Source organism: Odocoileus virginianus, chromosome 12 (genome assembly GCF_023699985.2).
Source record: "Odocoileus virginianus isolate 20LAN1187 ecotype Illinois chromosome 12, Ovbor_1.2, whole genome shotgun sequence".
Classification (NCBI taxonomy): domain Eukaryota; kingdom Metazoa; phylum Chordata; class Mammalia; order Artiodactyla; family Cervidae; genus Odocoileus; species Odocoileus virginianus.
The window spans coordinates 43,145,159-43,164,631 of record NC_069685.1 but is presented as its reverse complement, the minus strand read 5'-3'; the positions used below and the strand labels follow the sequence as shown (position 1 = coordinate 43,164,631).

The 19,473-nt window shown below is 45.3% G+C and overlaps 1 long non-coding RNA gene across 1 annotated transcript; it reads right to left on the bottom strand.

Annotated features, from left to right (window-relative positions):
* Nucleotides 1-9,394: 9,394 nt before the first annotated feature.
* Nucleotides 9,395-10,543, bottom strand: LOC139037761 (uncharacterized). Its single transcript, XR_011490650.1, has 3 exons — nt 10,380-10,543; nt 10,027-10,098; nt 9,395-9,875 (listed from the first exon to the last, which is right to left on the bottom strand). It is a non-coding gene; the product is annotated as an uncharacterized lncRNA (long non-coding RNA).
* Nucleotides 10,544-19,473: the final 8,930 nt, after the last annotated feature.

Sequence of the window (19,473 nt, the reverse complement as noted above, 5' to 3'; positions counted from 1 at the left end):
GTATCACAACATTGTTAATCGGCTGTACCCCAATATAAAATGAAAAGTTAAAGATATATATATATAAAGAAACACACCCATGATCACACAGCCCGAAGATCACAGAGCGAAGGCAAGAACTAGCCAATCTGGCTTAAGACTCTTAAACATGGCCAGTGCCACCTCCTGAAGGTCATTTCACAGTCCCATTTGTGGGGTTAACTCCCCTTGCAGGAGCCGAAGGGAGGGAAGTGAGTCAGGAGCGGGCCAGCACCCTCCTCAGTGGCAGTGCGGCATGATTAGGGTGTGAGCGCTGCCCAAAGAGCCACAGTGCACCTTGACTGCTTCACTCACTAGCCTCATGAGCTTGGGCAAGTGACTTCAGCTCCCTGGTCTCAAGCCCCATCTACAAGGCACAGAGAATGACAGCTCCCCCTTATAAGGTTAGTTATTGTTAGTACCGCTGTTATGATTGAATTCCAGACTAATCGCAAGTGGAATTATGAATCAGTACAGAGAATGAGATGGTTGGATGGCATCACCGACTCAATGGACATGAGTTTGGGTGAACTCCGGGAGTTGGTGATGGACAGGGAGGTCTGGTGTGCTGCAATTCATGGGGTCGCAAAGAGTTGGACACAACTGAGCGACTGAACTGAACTGAATGGATTATTACTAATCAATAGAGGAATTATTCAGAAAATACCAGTGGTCCCCAGTGCAGCAGAACCATATTCTGACAGAGTAAAGGAAGCCTTCTCCCCACACATCCCACAGCCCAGGGGAGGGGGAAGGAATACTCTGGACCAGTTCTGCTTAGTCTCCACTTTGAGGGTCAAGCTGACCTCAGCCAACTGTACCCTCCATCCCTCTCCATGGAAGAGAAATTAACTGTGAAATTCTGAAGCGATAGAGAAAACACAAAGTAATCAAATTTATCCTCCAGTGACAAGATCAACTTTCCTGATCCTGAGAAAAAGCAGAGCTAAAACAAGCTGGTTACAGACAAGAAAGCAGCCTTGGGTGACTTGGACCTCCGGGAATCACATGCCACCCACATCAATGCCTCGCCTTGCTCACAGCTCTGACCCTGCACACCCCATTGTTCACACTCAGGCCTCCGCCTCCAGGATGCTGGGCTGGGACAGGAGGAGACATCCAGGCCTGGAGGGTTCATGCACCCTCCAAATACTGACCACCTGGAGGAAGTCCAGAAGAAATGACAGAGGATGAAGGGAGCCCCGCCCCTCCCTCAAGGCAAGAGGAGGAAACAGGCTTTCTGCAGGGGGATACAGCTGCGCAGAGAACCAGAACTGAACAGATCAGCTCCCAGAGCCTGGAGCCACCAGTCTCTGGAGCCTTTGAGACCAGCCTTCAGGGCCCACTTGAGCCTCTTAGAGCAGGTGCTCTGGGATGGGGCAGGGACATCAGTATTTTTAAAACAGATTTATTGAGATGGAACTCACGCAGCATCCAATTCATCCATTTAAAGTGTACCAATCAATGGATTTTAGTATATTCTCAGATACATGCAATCATCACCATTCTCTTAGCATCTTATTCCCGAGGTTCGTCCATGGGGTGAGATGCATCTGAATGTCACTCCTTTTTTATAGCTGAATAGTATTTCCTGGTGGCTCAGATGATAAAGAATCCATCTGCAATTCAGGAGACCTGGGTTCGATCCCTGGGTTGGGAAGATCCCCTGGAGGAGGGCATGGCAACCCACTCCAGTATTCTTGCCTGGAAAATCCCCATGGACAGAGGAGCCTGGCAGGCTAAAGTTCACAGGGTCACAAAGAGTTGGACGTGACTGAGCAGGTAAGCACAGCACACACAGTATTCCATTGTATGGATCCACCAATGTTCATCTTTGGCAGCCATATTTTTTAAAAGATCTGAGAACTACTGCTGGAAATGGAGACGTGTGTTATTCCATGCAGTCTTTCCTGCCAACCTCCTCCTCCCTCCTCAGCTGTACCCTCCAAATGGACAGCCCCATGTGTCACCCAGGACAGCAAGTTGGGTACCATGTGTGTGTTAGCTGCCCACTCGTGTCCAACTCTTTTGAGACCCCATGGACTGTAGCCGGGCTTCCCAGGCAGCTCAGCAGTAAAAGAATCTGCGTGCAACACAGGAGATGCAGGTTTGATCCCTGGGTCAGGAAGATCCCCAGAAGAGGGCATGGCAACCCACTCCAGTGTCCTTTCCTGGAGAATCCCATGGACAGAGAAGCCTGGTGGGCTACAGTCCATGGGGTCGCAAAGAGTCGGACACAACTGAAGTGACTGAGCGCGCGCATGCGCGCACGCGCGCAAACACACACACACACACACACACACACGGACTGTAGCCCACCAGGCTCCTCTGTCCATGGGATTCTCCAGGCAAGAATACTAGAGTGGGTAGCCATTTCCTTCTCCAAGGGCTCTTCCCAATCCTGGGATCCAACCTGGGTCTCCCGCATTGCAGGCAAATTCTTTACTATCTGAGCCACCAGGGTGGCCACCCATTATTTGTAATAATGAGGAAAAATTGAAACAGCCTGAGTGGTTCTATATGATAAGTAAGCTGGGGATAGCCATGTTCAAGTATTACACAGCTACTCTAAGATATGTTTTTGTAGTGTCTTTCTGTATCATGAAGAAATGTCAACTATATCATGTAAAATGTTTTAAAAACATACTTCAATACAGTTAATGAAATAAAAACCCTCATAGAGAAGAAATTGGAAAAAATGCCAGTATTAACAATGCTTGGTTCTGGGTGACAGGATTATGAATCAACAATATTTTGTTCTTCCTGTTTTTTTTTTTAATACTTTCTAACTTTCCCACAATGAAAAGTCATTACTTTTATAATAAAAATTAGGGACTTCTGCAAAAGGAGAAGAGGGTGGCAGAGGATAAGATGGTTAGATAGCATCACCAACTCAATGGACAGGAATTTGAGCGAACTTCAGGAGGTAGTAGGGGACAGGGAGCCTGGTGTGTTGCAGTCCATGGGGTCGCAAAAAGTCGGACACAACTTTCTGACCGAACAGCAACAACAAAAAAATAGATAACTAATGAGAACCTACTGTATAGCACAGGGAACTCTACTCATTACTTTGTGGTGACCTAAATGGGAAGGAAATTCAAAAAAGAAGGGCTATATGTAATACATACAGCTGATTCACTTTGCTGGACAGTAGAAATTATTATAATACAACATTGTAAAGCAAGCTATACGCCAATAAAAATTAATTTTAAAAAAATTAAGGACTTCCCTGGTGGTCCAGTGGCTAAGACTCTTCGTTCCCAATGCAGGGGGCCTGGGTTCAATCCTTGGTCAAGAACTAGATTCCACATGATGCAACTAAGAGTTCACGTGCCATAAACTAAAGATTCTGCATGCCCCAACCAAGACCCAGTACAGACAAATAAATTAAAAAAAAATTTTTTTAAGATGTCATTGAAAAAATAAATTCAAGATGCAGAACCCATGTAGTGAGCTATGTAGGGATGGTCATTGTGGTTTTGACATCAGCAAAGGCACCCCTGTCACTTGCCCCAAACTTGGTCCCCAGCTCACCAGCATCCCAACCCCCTAGAGCAAGTCCCGGGTAACTAGGTAGATACACGGATCAGATTTTTGGCCCCTAAATCTGAGCTCTTTAAAGACGTGGAGCTAACAACCAAACATGATTTCCTAATAACCCAGAGCTCCTTCTGGGATGGGGTAGGGGAGTGCTGTTAGGAGGGAAACAGAAACAAACAACCCCATGGCCCTATTACCTCTCTACATCTCTGAGTAACAGTGGAGCAACACCATAAGGAGTAATTCTCTCTTGGAAACAATCAGTCAACAATAACCATCCATAACATCCCAATGGAAACCAACTCTGCTGAGCCAACTGCAGTGACCAATTCTAAACTCTGTCATCACGGCATCTGTGCTGGTTTTTGGCAACAAGAAAATTTCATCATAGAGAATCTTTCCAAATTGCACCCCCCTCAACCAAATCAACAGCCACAAGCCCCACTCAAAATGCCTTTTCTCCAAAGGCAAGGCAATCAGGTTTTCTTCGTAGCAGCATGCGGTGGGACAGGGCAAGATGGGGACAAGAGGAAGTAGGGAGGGGAAACTTTGCATCTCAAAAAAGGGAACTCTGTGGCCAATTCCCTGAGGATGGAACTGGCAAACTACCCCTACCCACTGGTTTCAGACACCCATGGGAGTTCACGGCTCATGTTCAGTGTCCATAGGTAAAAGCTTGGGGACTCCAGACCCTTGTCATCCCACCTGCTCCAAAAACATCCTGCCAGCCCTTGCTGCACAGCCATCTAAGAGAAAGGAAACCATGTTCCTTCCTTCAGATATTCAGGGTCTTTGCACCTGTATCTGTATCCCTGGATTCTTAAATGTTACTTCCTCCGTGAGAACTTCGCGGATCACCCCACCACAGGCTCTCACATCAGGCTGTTATAATCTTCTGTATGGTGTTGCCTCCATTTGTTTTTTAGGTATCTGCTTGTTGTCAAACACACACACATACACACAACCATAAGAGCAGAGATTTTAGCTATCTTGCTGGCTGCTCTGTGCTCAAAATGCTACTTAATATTTAATAGGGGCTCAAATGTTTGTTGAATGAAAAAGTGAATGCACTGTCTTCATCCCTAGATTACAAAAATAAACATCATAACTGCTGCCTTCCAGGAACTTCATTCAGAACAGAACCATCCTGCAACACGTAATTGTAGAGCTTGTGGTGACAACAATGCACAGGCCAGTAACCAGACCAAAGGTTACTGCCCTGTCCCACCCTGGGGCCTCTTACAGGTCATTTCCTTCCTTCATTCATGGCTTCCCTAATAGCTCAGCTGGTAAAGAATCTGCCCGCAATGTGGGAGACCTGGGTTTGATCTCTGGGTTGGGAAGATCCCCTGGAGAAGGGAACAGCTACCCATTCCAGTATTCTGGCCTGGAGAATTTCATGGGTTGTCCATGGAGTCACAAAGAGTCAGACACGACTGAGCAGCTTTTACTTTCACTTTTCTTCATTCTTTCCAAAAAATATTTATTGACACCCTACTATTTGCAAAGCACTTGCATGGAAAAACAGACAATAAAAATGTCAGTAAATAAGATAATTTCAGATGAATGTCCTTAGGTCACCCTGATCCCTCCATTTCTCAACAACCTCCCCCACACCCAATTGCCACAGACTCTGCCACCTCACTCATCTGTGTCCCCACAAAGCTCCTCAGGGCCTGGAAGTCATGAGACTTCTTTCCCATGTGAGTGAACATTAAGAACAGGTTATCTGACTGTCCTACTATAGGGCACAGGAACTACAGTCAAAGTCCTGGGAAAAACCATAACAAAAAAAGAACACAGCAGAAATTAACACAACATTGTAAATCAACTCTACTTCAATTAAAAAATAATAATACATTTTAAAAAAGCATAAGTCATCCGGAATCCCAGAGAAGCCCCAGCCTCTCCCATTTTATGAGCCTCCTGGTCCAGTGAAAAACTAAGAAATGTCAAGGGAGGTTTAAATTTTTATTTCTCAGGTATCCATTTAATGCATTAAATACATGTTTTGGGCTTCCCTTGTGGTTCAGCTGGTAAAGAATCCGCCTGCCATGTGGGAGATCTGGGTTCGATCCCTGGGTTGGTAAGATTTCCTGGAGAAGGGAAAGGCTACCCACTCCAGTATTCTGGCCTGGAGAATTCCATGGACTGTATAGTCCATGGGGTTGCAAAGAGTCAGACACAAATGAGTGACTTTCACTTCATACATGTATTAATATATACATGTCGTGTACACGTTATTAATAATACATTAACTACAACCCAACAGCGGCTCCCCAGGTAGTTCAGTGGTAAAGAATCCACCTGCCAATGCCGGAAGCACAGAAGACACGGATTCAATTCCTGGATTGGGAAGATCCCCTGGAGGAGGAAACGGCAACTCACTTCAGTATTCTTGCCTGGAAAAGCCCATGGACAGAGGAGCCTGGTGGGCTACAGTCCATGGGGTAGCAAAGAGTCAGACAGGACTGAGTGACTAAGCATGCACATAACCCAGCAAACCCTAGTACGAGATCATTGACTTATGAAGATGGATCCACACAGGTCCAGTTACCAGTAACATGAGGAATGATTTATTTTTTGAGTCTTCTCAGTGGATCTTGGTGACTGAAAACATAGCTTCAAATGTCAAGGGTTAATTTGAGATTCTTTGTCACTGTTAGGATGAGCCAAAGGACCCTCCCAGACACTCCCCCAAGAACCATATCAGTTCTCAAAGAGGAAGACCCATTACCCATAAGGCCTGAGACTCAGGGCAGGCTGCACTTCAGAAGTGACTCTGAAGAGACATAGCCCAGTCCCCCAAAAACCCACCCAACTCTGCTGCTGCCCGAAAATGCTAGCTTGGAACTGAAGTGTCTGTGAAAGCCCCCTCCCAACCAGCTTTAGGCAGAATTGGATATACAAGGGCTGGAAAAGTTCATTGCAAATGTTAGAAAGTCGGACAGTGCTACGCGCTGGCAAGAACATGGGGAAAGAGAATGCACCCTGCAGAGTGAGCTGGAAGAACTTGCTGAAATGCGGTAGACACATCCCCCTCCACCCCTCAGAGATCCACTTCTGAGATGCACTCAGAACGATTCTCATTCAGGACCCTAAGGCACATGTGCAAGGATGCTGCTGCAACATCATCTGTGCAACTGGGCTCTGGCACCGACCTGGTGTCCTCGATGGGAATGGGCAAGAAAAAGGTGGTCCATGAGCTCTACGGAATATTACATGGCAGTTAGAAGTAACTCAGCAGGAATACACACTGAGACACAGTATGTCACATGGGAGAAGCAGGAAACAGAACAAGATCCAGAGCCCCACGGAATTTCTGCTCATCAGACACCTGGGAATATGGCAGCACTAGTGTTTCTCATAGATGCAAATTCAGGGTTATATATCAAAGGCATTGAAGGGACTGGCTGTGATGGGAAAGATAAAGGGGGTGGGGACTGGGGTGAAAGGGAAGAGACAGGAAGAGAGGCAAGGGAGAGATAGAAAGGAGACAGAGAGAGGGAAAGGGGAAGCGGAACCTGTAACAATAACACACTAGGGACGGTGGATGAGGTTCATCCAACCCTTCGCACCCAGGGCAGTAGCACCAACATCAACAGGCCATTGCTTCTCTGCAATTGTGAGCTTTGAGTGGATGCCATAACAAGATCAGGCAGCTTTTCAAATGGACAGGCAGAGGCAAAGAGAACAGAGAGAAGCTGGGGAAACACTGTTCATAGAGTCTAACAATCTAATTCAAAAGGAACCAGAGAAATGAAGAACAGTTTACAAGAAGTCAGGGTCAGCCACTCCAGCGCATCCATAATAAACCAGCACAGCAGGAGGTGCATCCTTAAACAATTTCCCAGGACTACACAGATTCCAACCTTCCGGCTACCCAAAACAACTGGGAAATTCAGCAGTTAAATCCTCTAACCTCCCCTACCAGCGGGAGCAGTTGCTCCAGCCGTGCAGGAAAGGAGTCTCCTTGCTACAAGCAAAGTTCCAACAGGAGCCTACACCCACCGGAGGGGACAGGGCTTTCCTAGAATCACACTTTGTTCGTACTCACAAAGTCAAGAGCACGGTAGACGACCCCCACAGATGTTTGAGCACCCTGGGTATGACTCCTAACCCAGCAGTTCTCAAAGTGAGGTCCCTGGATCAACAGCATCAGCACCAGAAACTGAGAGACGAGAACCCTGGACCCCATCCCCAGGGCTGCTCAGAAACCGCTCTCACCCGGCTCCCTCCCTCCACGACTCGCGTGCTCCCCGACGTTTGCGAGCCCTGGCGCTAATTAAAACTTCAAGCTTCACTCCAAAAACACAAAGGATGGAGGCTTGGAAGTGCAAGCTCAGGCAAGAACCTCGCTGCTCTGTGCCCCTCCTCCTGCCCTTTAAGCGCAGGCTGTTCTCCTCCCAAACGCCAACCACGTAGGGAGAAATGAGACTGAAAAATACAGCGGAGAGAATCAGTGGAATCGGTTTGCTGCCTTTTTTTTTTTTAATTGCTAGTTCTCAGCCCAGTCTGCACACGGCCTCACCTGGAGAAGCTTTCAGACTCCCCCCACCAGGGATTCAGATGTGGCTGGGTTTGATCTGGGGGACGCGGGGTACAGACCTGGGACAGGGAAGGGGGTGGGGGCAGCCCCTGAAGTCCCACCCACTCCCCTGGCACGCTGACAGCGCCAACCTTTCCCTGACCCACTTTGTCATCTTCTCAGAAGGGGAGGGTGGTAAATATCAGCTGCCAGCCACTTCCCTGAAATAACCTCAAAATGCTTTGCTCCGTGTCCCGGGTACAGTGCCATATGGCCAGCCGAGCAGCCGTAGGCCCTGGGGCACAGCCTAGTCACCCCACACTGCAGATGGGGCTGTCTGCGTGCCTGCCTCCCACACCACAGCCCCACGCCAGAGACACAAGCCCGGGTGGTACCCAAGCCTCTCGCCTGGAGGCTCCAACTTCACAGGAGCCCAAATCACACTCCAAGATAACGAAACCCCAAACACCACGGACTAGGGGTCCAGCCACAACAGGGGATTCCACAGCAGGGCTGGGGGGAAGCAGAGGGGCTGGGGTGTCTGGATGGGGAGGAGACCCCCCCAGGACTGTTCACCTCACAATCGGGCTGAGTTTAAAGTGCTCCCCTCACATGGCACACCCTTTATTCCTGGTTCAGATACTGGGCGTGAGGAGAGGTGGTCCACACCCCCCTCCTCTCTCCATCCCATCTTCCTTGTGCAGAGCCAGCTCACTCCCTTCTTCCTCCGCCTGCTCTCCCTGGGACATTTTCTGTCCCTTAGTGAGGTGGGGGTCTCACTTTAGTAAAAGGTGATGATGCAGAGACAGAGGCCAAAGTGGACCCCTTCCCCCAAGGCCCTCCCCTCCTCGCTTACTCTGCCATCCTAAGAACTTGGGGGTACTGCAAACCCAGCGGAAGGGTCTGGAGAGCCCCCGGCCCCAATTCCTGCAGAAGCCCCCAGGGACCCAGTGACCGAGTGTTGAGCCGCGGCTACCCAGCCCACAGCTGGACTTTTGGGGACAGCCCGTGGGAGCACCCTGGGGACAGCAGCACACCTGCCTCTACAAAGGCCTCAGCGTCAGGAGAACAAACAGCACCCTCGCCCCCACTGGGCCCCCCAAACCCAACTTCCCTCCGGGCAGATCGTCCTGTAAACACTGCGTCTCCAGGTGAAAACACGGCTTTCCGGGGGAGGGCCTGCCCCAGCAAACAGCCTGTGGGCACACACACACTCCCACACACACACATACGCGCGCGCACGCATTCTGCCGGGAACATCTGTTTTGACAAACAAATTATTCAAGTCAGTCTATGGGACATGAATTGACAAATTCTCAACGTGCAGGTCCCTGGCTCCATACATTTCAGATCTGAGCCAAGCTGGGGATGATACAACCAACTCTTTTATTTTTTTATTCGTTGGCCCACAACCCCTTCCTCACTCCAGCCCAACCTTCAAGAAGACCACATCCGGAGCCCCCAACAGGCTTAGATGAGAAACAATCCGAACTCACACACCTCGGGGTTACAAAGGCATTGCCTGCCGTGGTGTCAAACTTCGCCCAGAGGGGCTTTTCTGCAAAGCTGGGGGCGGAACGGGTGTCGGGAACCCCACAGTGACAGAGAACCGTCTGCCCTGCCCTGGGAAACCAGAACCACGGGGACCAAGCAGCAATATCCCGCATCAGCGGGAGGAATCGTCTGGAAACGGTCCGCCTCTCCCCGCGGCTCTCCGGCACCGGCGTCCATGGCAGCTTCGGCAGCCGCGCGGTACCAGGACCCGGTGCTGAAGGGCATCCTCAGACCGCTGGAAAATAAACTTTGTCAGGGCAGAGAGTTTCCGGCTATCACCCAGCGATCACCGCCGCCGCTGCAGCGCGGGGTGCGTGCGGAGGGGTGAAAAGGCAAACGAGAAGCTATTTTTAGGAGGGGGAAAAAAAAAATAAATCTCAGCCTACCTTAGAAGCAGCAATGCCAAGCCTGGGAGGTTCACCAGGAGACAACTGCAGTCTGCTGTGTCAGATCACAAACTGGGGGCCGGAGGGAGAGCGCAGGGAGGGAAGGGGGAGGGAGGGGAGGAGAAGAGAGGAGGAGGCAGGGAGGGGGAGAGAGAGAGAGGGCATTGGTGTGTCTGCACTGCTTGGATTTAGCTAGAAATGATTCATTAGTTTTCTGCAGGCAGGCAAGCAGGCCCGAAGAGAAAAAGATGGGGGGCGGGGAACCAACCGCCATGCAGCGGTACCCAGAGCCCAGGAAACGTCAGTGTTTTAAACACACACACACACACACACACACACACACACACACACACCAAGATGGCTCTCCCCTCCCTGCCAGCGTCTTTTCCACCGAGTTGTGGTCAAAAGCGGGGACAGAAATGGAGGCCACACAGCTCTCTTAGCCACGCAGGGCTTGGGGTTCAGTGGGTGATGCTCCGTCTGGGGAATAACAACGCCAGCTCTCCCCTGTTGGCTGCCGGGGTCTCCTGCAACCTACCGGCCGCGGAAAACCTGCCCTCGCGCGCCCCACCAAGCTAAGAAACTCAAGTGCAGCCGGGAATTAAACGATTATGTGAACCACCCAAGCTGTTCGGGTCTTTACTCTCTGGTCTGGCGCCCCCGCCCGCCCCAACCTCTAGAATCCAAAGAAAATAACATGTGTCCTCCTCGTCTCCCAAGAAGTTCAGACTCTTCCACAGACTACCAGCTACCTAGCAACGCGGCAGAGTGACAGACTAGGAAAATGTGTGTGAACTTGACACACACACACACAGATGCACACACACGCGTGCGGGGAAACAGTTCGTTCCCTGAGATGAAAACCCCATCGTGTGTGTGATTTAAAGATGCTAAATAGTTTAGCTCCTGGGAAGAAAGCCCCGTATTAGGTCCCACAGACCTCGACTGCAGCTGTGAGGGGTCCCAGTGCCACCTGCCCAGGCAGGGACCAGCGACAGGTCCTTTTTACAAAAAGGTAAGAGTCTCTGGAGATGGTTTCTGTTGCTTTTCCAATTAACAGGCTTATAAAACGGGCTCGTCAGGAAAATCTAATACACCCTTGACCACTGTGGTTGAGTCACTTGCCTTACACAAACCACCATGATCTAAAGAACTAACTGGGAAACTCCTTGGTGGGGTCCAGTGGTTAGGACTTCAAGCTTTCACTGCTGAGGGCGTGGGTTTGATCCCTGGTCAGTGAACTGAGGTCCCACAAGCCACAGGATGCAGCCAATTTTTAAAAAAAATTTCTTTAAATTAAAAAAAAAATAAACATGATATGAAAAATACAAAGTTAACTGGCCAGAAGGACACTCCTTTTCCAGATAACTTCTGCATCATGGTAGTATGAGGACGGAGGAGACATTTTCCTAATCAGGACCCACTTCTGCTTCCCAAAAATGGAGAGGGTCTGAGTTTGCCTACAAGACTTCCTCCAGCCCTGGGGTTGCTAGTCCCAGCCTCTTTCCATGGAACCAAGAGTTCTGTGCCCCTCTCAGGAGTGGAGTGCAGACCACCCACCATTTCCCTTTTCATTCTGCAGGCAGAGCTATCAGATCCCCCTAACCAGGACCAGGGAAGAGAAGAGGCAAACACCTGCACACCACTGTGTACAGGCCGACTAGGCAGCTCTGGGCACAACAGCCAGTGGGTGGAGACAACCCAATGCTCACTGGATGCAGGTGGATCCACAGGAGGTGGTGGTCTATCCAGGCAGTGGAATACTACGCAGCCACAGAAAGGACAGAAGCACAGACACAGGCTACAGCATGAGTGGACTTGAAAACATACTGGAAGAGGAAAGAAGCCAGACACAAAAGAAAACATGTCATATGATTTTATGTAGATGAAATGTCCAGAATAAGCAAAACCATGGAGACAGAAAAGAGATGAATAGGATGATGGCCAGGACCGGGGCCAGGGGGATGGGGGTGGGGGGAGCTGTTAATAAGCACAGGTTCTCCTTTAGGGGTGATGAAAATATTTTAGAATTAGGTGGTGGTTGTACAACATTGCAAAGGCACTGAATGCCACTGAATTACTCACTTTTACGTTATGTGAAGCTCATATCAATTTTTAAAAAAGACTATGGGAGAAGCACATGAATTGGGAGTCAGGCTGGCCAAGGTCTTAATCCTGACCCTGTGTGACCTTGAGCAGGTTGGTCTGTTCCCTTGGCTACAAAAGTAGAAGTATCAGCTTCTAAGAGAGCATCCACCTCCTGGGTTGACTGACAGAAGAAGGTAAAGTTCCTCCCCCTGAGAAAGAACTCATTCTTTGCGAAGGTCGTTCAATGGTATGAATATGGCTTTCTCCCCCTTTTTTCTCAGCAGATTGTTTTGAAGCAATCCATAGATTAGATAGGGCTAAAGGCACAGGTTCTGAAACAATCACCTACAAAGTCCTCCCCAGGCTGGGCCACAGCCACTTGAGCTGGCAGTGTTAAGACTCCAGAATCATTGCCACAACGTTTCATATCGATGGGAGTTGCTTGCCCAAGGGTCTCCATTTCGCCCACTTAGAGGACCTGGCAAGCTGAGAATGGGAGAGGACGCTATTGCCATCCAATCAGAAAAGGAAGGCAGGTGGGAGTGGAAATTGGTGCAGCCACTATGGAGAACAGTATGAAGCATGCTGAAAAACAAAAAATAGATTTGCCATATTATCCTGAAGTCTCACTCTAGTGCATATATCTGGACAAAATTATAATTCAAAAAGATACATGCACCCCTCTGTTTGTGTGTGTGCTCAATCATGTCCAACTCTTTGCAACCCCATGGACTGGAGCCCACCAGGTTCCTCTGTCCCTGGGATTCTCCAGGCAAGAATATTGGAGTGGGTTGCCATTTCCTTCTCCAATGCATGAAAGTGAAAAGTGAAAGTGAAGTTGCTCAGTCGTGTCTGACTCTTAGTGACCCCATGGGCTGAAGCCCACCAGGTTCCTCCTTCTATGGAATTCTCCAGGCAAGAATACTGGGGTGGGTTGCCATTTCCTTCTCCAGTTCATAGCAGCACTGTGCACAATAGCCAAGATGTGGAAGCAACCTAAGTGTCTTTCAACAGAGGAATGGATAACAAGGATGTGGTGTACATTTACAATGAACTACTACTTGGCCACAAAAAAGAATGAAGTAATGCCATTTGCAACAGCACGGATGGACCCAGAGATTATCACACTTAGTGAAGTAAGTCAGAAAATACAAATACCATATGAGATTACTTAATATGTGGAATCTAAATAATGACACAAATGAACTTATGCAAGAAACAGACACAGACTCATCGACATAGCGAACAGACCTGTGGTTGCCAAAGGAGAGGGGAGGGATGGAGTGGGAGTTTGGGATTAGTAGATGAAAACTATTATACAGAGAATGCTGTGTTAATTTCTGCTGTAGAGCAAAGTGATTCTGTTATACATTATCTATATACACATACATTCTTTTTTATATTCTTTTCCATTATGGTTTATCACAGAACATTGAATATAGTTACTTATGCTATATGGTAGGACCTTGTTATTTATCCACTCTCTATATAATAGTTTTCAATAAATTTTTTAAAAAAGGGGAAAAAAAGGAATTCCGTGATTCCACCTGTGGGTACTGTGTTCTAACTTCATAAAAAAAAGCAGGTGAATTCTATGCTTTAGCCACCAGAAAATGTAACAGAGCAGAGAATTTCACAGACAAGATCTTGGGTAACTCATGATGCAGAGGAAGCCATGCTGCCTCTGTGAAGAATGAGGTGGGAAGACACAGCAGGAAGGGACCACTCAGTACTGGAAAATGGGCTGCCAGGACCCAACCCAGCTTCCTTGAAGAAATCAGTGAAGCTCACTGCTTTGACACTAGTTGGAGGCCACTCAGAAAACAAGACCCTACAGAGGCATCCTGGTTCGACTATTAAGAGCTGCTATAGATCACTCACCGTGTAGGTAGCGCTAGTGGTAAAGAATCTGCCTGTCAATGTAGGAGACACAAGAGACATGAGTTCCATCCCAGGGTCAGGCAGATCCCCTGGAGAAGGAAATGGCAACCCACTCCAGTATTCTTGCCTGGGAAATCCCACGGACAGAGGAGCCTGGTGGGCTACAATCCATGAGATCTCAAAGAGTCGGACATGGCTGAGCGACTGAGCACAAGAGAGAATGGTTTATCTGATCCTGAATGCAAAGGGTGTTTGCAAGACTGACAGAGAAGCACCAGATGCAAAGTTGCATAACTGCCATCCAGAGCCTTCCAGTCACACATATGGAGAAAGTACAGCTGGGCTGTTTCCATTTGGACTAGCTCTCTCTGAGGAAATGCCAGGTGTCAATTGCAACATGGTTCTGAGTGTTCAGCATTAAAGCAGCAGAATCTACAATGGTCGTGGAGCTAAGAATAGGTCCTGAACATCAAGGTCTCAGCAGGCTCGGAGCTGCTGCAAAGCTCAGCAGGCTCTCTACTAGGCGTGTCCCAAGGCCAGTGGTGAGGTGTGGTGCCTAAGCCCTTTTCAAGTCGTTTTAGGACATGTTATGATGGTCTGTGAACCAAGAAACTGTTACAAATAAGAATAGAAAGGAATGGAATAGAGTAGAATAGGACCAAATAGAAGAATTTTGCACATATCCCTTAATAGAACACAATTGTGTATTATTTTTGCTGCCAACCAAAAAAATGATATTATTGCATTTACTAATATCTAAAAATCAATAGCTTTTCTATATAGGAAGAACAACCAGTTGGGAAATATATTGGAAGGAAACAATCTTATTTATGGTAGCATGCCAAACAAAAAACATCCCTATGAATGATTTGAACCAGAAATACACAAGATATATGTGAAGAAAACTGAAGAAGAAAACATGAAAATTGAATAAAGAGAAAAGCATATACTATGTTTGGAAGGGATGCTTAAATTCTATGATGTTTTCCCTAAATCAATCTTAAAATTTAATATGATTACAAAAGATATACAGACAGACACCCTCAGATCTAAGGAAGCTGGTTCTAAACTTTGTATGAAAATATAAGCACAAAAGTATAACTTGGAAAAGTTTTTTAGGGTAGAGAAGGGTAATGAAAGGATACTACCATTACCAGACATTAAAATATCAATATATTTTAAAAATTGTTTGTACTGGTTCAAGAATAGGTAGATCAATAGAATAGATTTGGGCAAATAAGTCCTATCACATGTCAGCATTTACTATATAATAAAGTATCACTTCTAATCAATAAGAAGATCGGTTATTCAATAAGTGACATTCATAAAGCTGGATAATTTTTTAAATTCTTACTCAAAAATTAATTCCAGGTGAATCAAGCATTTAAACACATAGAAGAAAAATTAGACATTTTTGAAGAAATCAGGAGTTTTTTTCATTATTTTTAAATGAAAGAGGACTTTCAAAACAAGACAGGAAATCAGAGATGATGAGAGGAAAAGCTGATTAAATATGACAACATGACAACAAAATTTAAAACTTTTGCGCAGTGGGAAAAAAATGCCATAAATAAACCAAAAGATAAGTTATAAACCAGGATAAAATACTGGCAACACAAGTTTCAAACCCAGGTATGAGCCCAGGTTTTATGAGACCTGGGGTTTGTTCAACTTGGGAACCATATTTTAAAAGAATAAAAACAGAAAAGAAACCCACCAATACAAAATGGTATAGATATTATTATGTCTACTGAATGAGAAAATAAATCAACAAATTCCAGACTTTAAAAAGCTAACAAACCCCACAAATATCACAAAATTTAGAAAAATAACATTGACATTTGTTTAATTAATTGCCTGACACACCTCTGCAATTCTTTTGTGATTTTTTGGGGCTGCATGATCTTTGATGACCTCTCCAAATGACAATGATTTTGTGGCATAATTCTATTTTGAGAGAATAAAGGATAAATTCTTTCCCTAGCATATTTAATCAAATGGGGGTGGTGGTGGTGGTTAAAGTTATTTTTGACAGTTTAAAAGTTTTCTTCATATGATCCAATAGTCCCACTCCTGGACATATATCCAGATAAAACTATAATCCAAAAAGATACATGCACCGCTATCCTTATAGCAGCACTATTTATAATAGTCAGTAGATGGAAGCAACCAAATGTCCATTAGCAGATAAATGGATAAGGAAAATGTGGGGTGTGCGTGTGTGTGTGTGTATATATATATATCGTGGAATATTACTAAGTCATCAAAAAGAATGCAATAATGCCATTTGCAGCAACATGGATGCAACTAGATATTATCATACCGAATGAAGTAAGTCAGACAGAGAAAGACAAATATCATATGATATCACTCATACGTGGAATCTAAAATATGACACAAATGAGCTTATTTTACAAAAAGGACTCACAGACATAGATAACAGTATGGTTGCCAAGGGGAAGGGGTGGGGAAGGGATGGACTAGAAGTTTGGAGTTAGCAGATGCAAACTATTATATATAGTTGTTTATATAAACAACAGGGTCCTACTGTATAGCATGCTGCTGCTGCTGCTGCTAAGTCACTTCAGTCGTGTCCGACTCTGTGCAACCCCATAGATGGCAGCCCACCAGGCTCCCCCATCCCTGGGATTCTCCAGGCAAAAACACGAGTGGGTTGCCATTTCCTTCTCCAATGCATGAAAGTGAAAAGTGAAAGTGAAGTCACTCAGTCGTGTCCGACTCTTAGCGACCCCATGGACCGCAGCCTACCAGGCTCCTCCATCCATGGGATTTTCCAGGCAAGAGTACTGGAGTGGGGTGCCATTGCCTTCTCCTACTGTATAGCATAACTATATCCAATATCTTGGGATAAACCACAATGGAAAAGAATAGTGAAAAGAACGTCTGCATATGTATACCTGAGTCACTTTGTTGTACAACAGAAATTAACACAACATTGCAAATCAAATATTCTTCAATTTAAAAATTAAATAAAATACCTAAAGTTTAAAAAAATTTTCTTTAACCAATTTATTCCATGTATAGCTACTATTTCAGTAGCTCCTGAACTACTTTTCCAAGGTGTATTTAAAGAGCATAGAAATTCTTTTTTTAATTATTTATTTTAATTGGAGGCTAATTACTTTACAATATTGTAGTGGTTTTTGCCATACACTGACATGAATCAACCATGAGTGTACATGTGTCCCCCATCCTGAAGCCCCCTCCCACCTCCCTCCCTACCCCATCCCTCTGGGTTGTCCCAGTACACTGGCTTTGAGTGCCCTGTTTCATGCATCGAACTTGGACTGGTGATCTATTTCACATATGATAATATACATGTTTCGATGCTGTTCTGTCAAATCATCCCACCCTCGCCTTCTCCCACAGAGTCCAAAAGTCTGTTCTTTATATCTGTGTCTCTCTTGCTATCTCATATATAGGGTCATCGTTACCATCTTTCTAAATTCCATATATATGCATTAATACACTGTATTGGTATTTTTCTTTCTGATTTACTTCACTCTGTATAATAGGCTCCAGTTTCATCCATCTCATTAGAACTGATTCAAATGAATTCTTTTTAATGGCTGAGTAATATTCCATGGTGTATATGTACCACAGCTTCCTTATCCATTCGTCTGCTGATGGGCATCTAGGTTGCTTCCATGTCCTGGCTATTATAAACAGTGCTGTGATGAACATTGGGGTGCATGTGTCTCTTTCAGATCTGGTTTCCTTGGTGTGTATGCCCAGGAGTGGGATTGCTGGGTCATATGGCAGTTCTATTTCCAGTTTTTTAAGGAATCTCCACACTGTTCTCCATAGTGTCTGTACTAGTTTGCATTCCCACCAAGTGTAAAAGGGTTCTCTTTTCTCTGCACCCTCTCCAGCATTTATTGTTTGTAGACTTTTTGACAGCAGCCATTCTGACTAGCTTGAGATGGTACCTCATTGTGGTTTTGATTTGCATTACTCTGATAATGAGTGATGTTGAGCATCTTTTTTTTTTCTCTTTCTGTTTTCTCATTGTTAGTGTATAGGAATGCAACAGATTTCTGTGTATTAATTTTATATCCTGCAACTTTACTATAATCATTGGTTAGCTCTAGTAATTTTCTGGTGGTGTCTTTAGGGTTTTCTATGTAGAGGATCATATCATCTGCAAACAGTAAGTTTTACTTCTTTTCCAGTCTGGATTCCTTTTATTTCTTTTTCTTCTCTGATTGCTGTGGCTAACACTTCCAAAACTATGTTGAATAGTAGTGGTGAGAGTGGGCACCCTTGTCGTGTTCCTGCCTCTAGGGGAAATGCTTTCAGTTTTTCACCATTGAAGATAATGTTTGCTGTGGGTTTATCACATGTGGCTTTTATTATGTTGAGGTGTGTTTCTTCTATGCCTGCTTTTTGGAGGGTCTTTTTTATCATAAATGGATATTGAATTTTGTCAAAGGTTTTCTCTGCAACTATTGAGATAATCACATTTTTTTTTGTTTGTTTGTTTTTTAGATAATCACATGGTTTTTATCTTTCCATTTGTTAACATGTATCACATTGATTGATTTGCAAATATTGAAGAATCCCTGGGATAAAGACCACTTGGTCATGATGTATGGTCTTTCTATATGTTGTTGGATTCTGTTTGCTAGAATTTTGTTAAGGATTTTTGCATCTATGTTCATCAGTGATATTGGCCTGTAGTCTTCTTTTTTTGTGTGTGTGGCATCTTTGTCTGCTTTTGGTATTAGGGTGATGGTAGCCTCATAGAATGAGTTTGGCAGTTTACCTTCCTCTGAAATTTTCTGGAAGAATTTGAGTAGGATAGGTGTTAGCTCTTCTCTAAATTTTTGGTAGAATTCACCTGTGAAGCCATCTGGTCCTGGGCTTCTGTTTGTTGGAAGATTTTTGATTACAGTTTTGATTTCTGTGCTTGTGATGGGTCTGTTAAGATTTTCTATTTCTTCCTGGTTCAGTTTTGGAAGGTTATACTTTTCTAAGAATTTGTCCATTTCTTCCAAGTTGTCCATTTTATTGGCATATAGTTGCTGATAGCTGTCTCTTATGATCCTTTGTATTTCTGTGTTGTCTGTTGTGATTTCTCCATTTTCATTTCTAATTTTGTTGATTCGATTCTTCTCCATTTTCTTCTTGATGAGTCTGGCTAATGGTTTGTCTATTTTATTTAACTTCTCAAAGAACCAGCTTTTAGTTTTGTTGGGTTTTGCTATAGTCTCCTTTGTTTCTTTTTCATTCATTTCTGCCCTAATTTTTATGATTTCTTTCCTTCTACTAACCCTGAGGTTCTTCATTTCTTCTTTTTCTAGTCACCTTAGGTGCAAAGTTAGGTTATTTATATGATTTTTCTCTTGTTTCTTGAGGTAGGCTTGTATTGCACTGAACCTTCTCCTTAGCACTGCTTTTACTGAATCCCATAGGTTTTGGGTTGTCGTGTTTTCATTTTCATTTGTTTCTATGCAT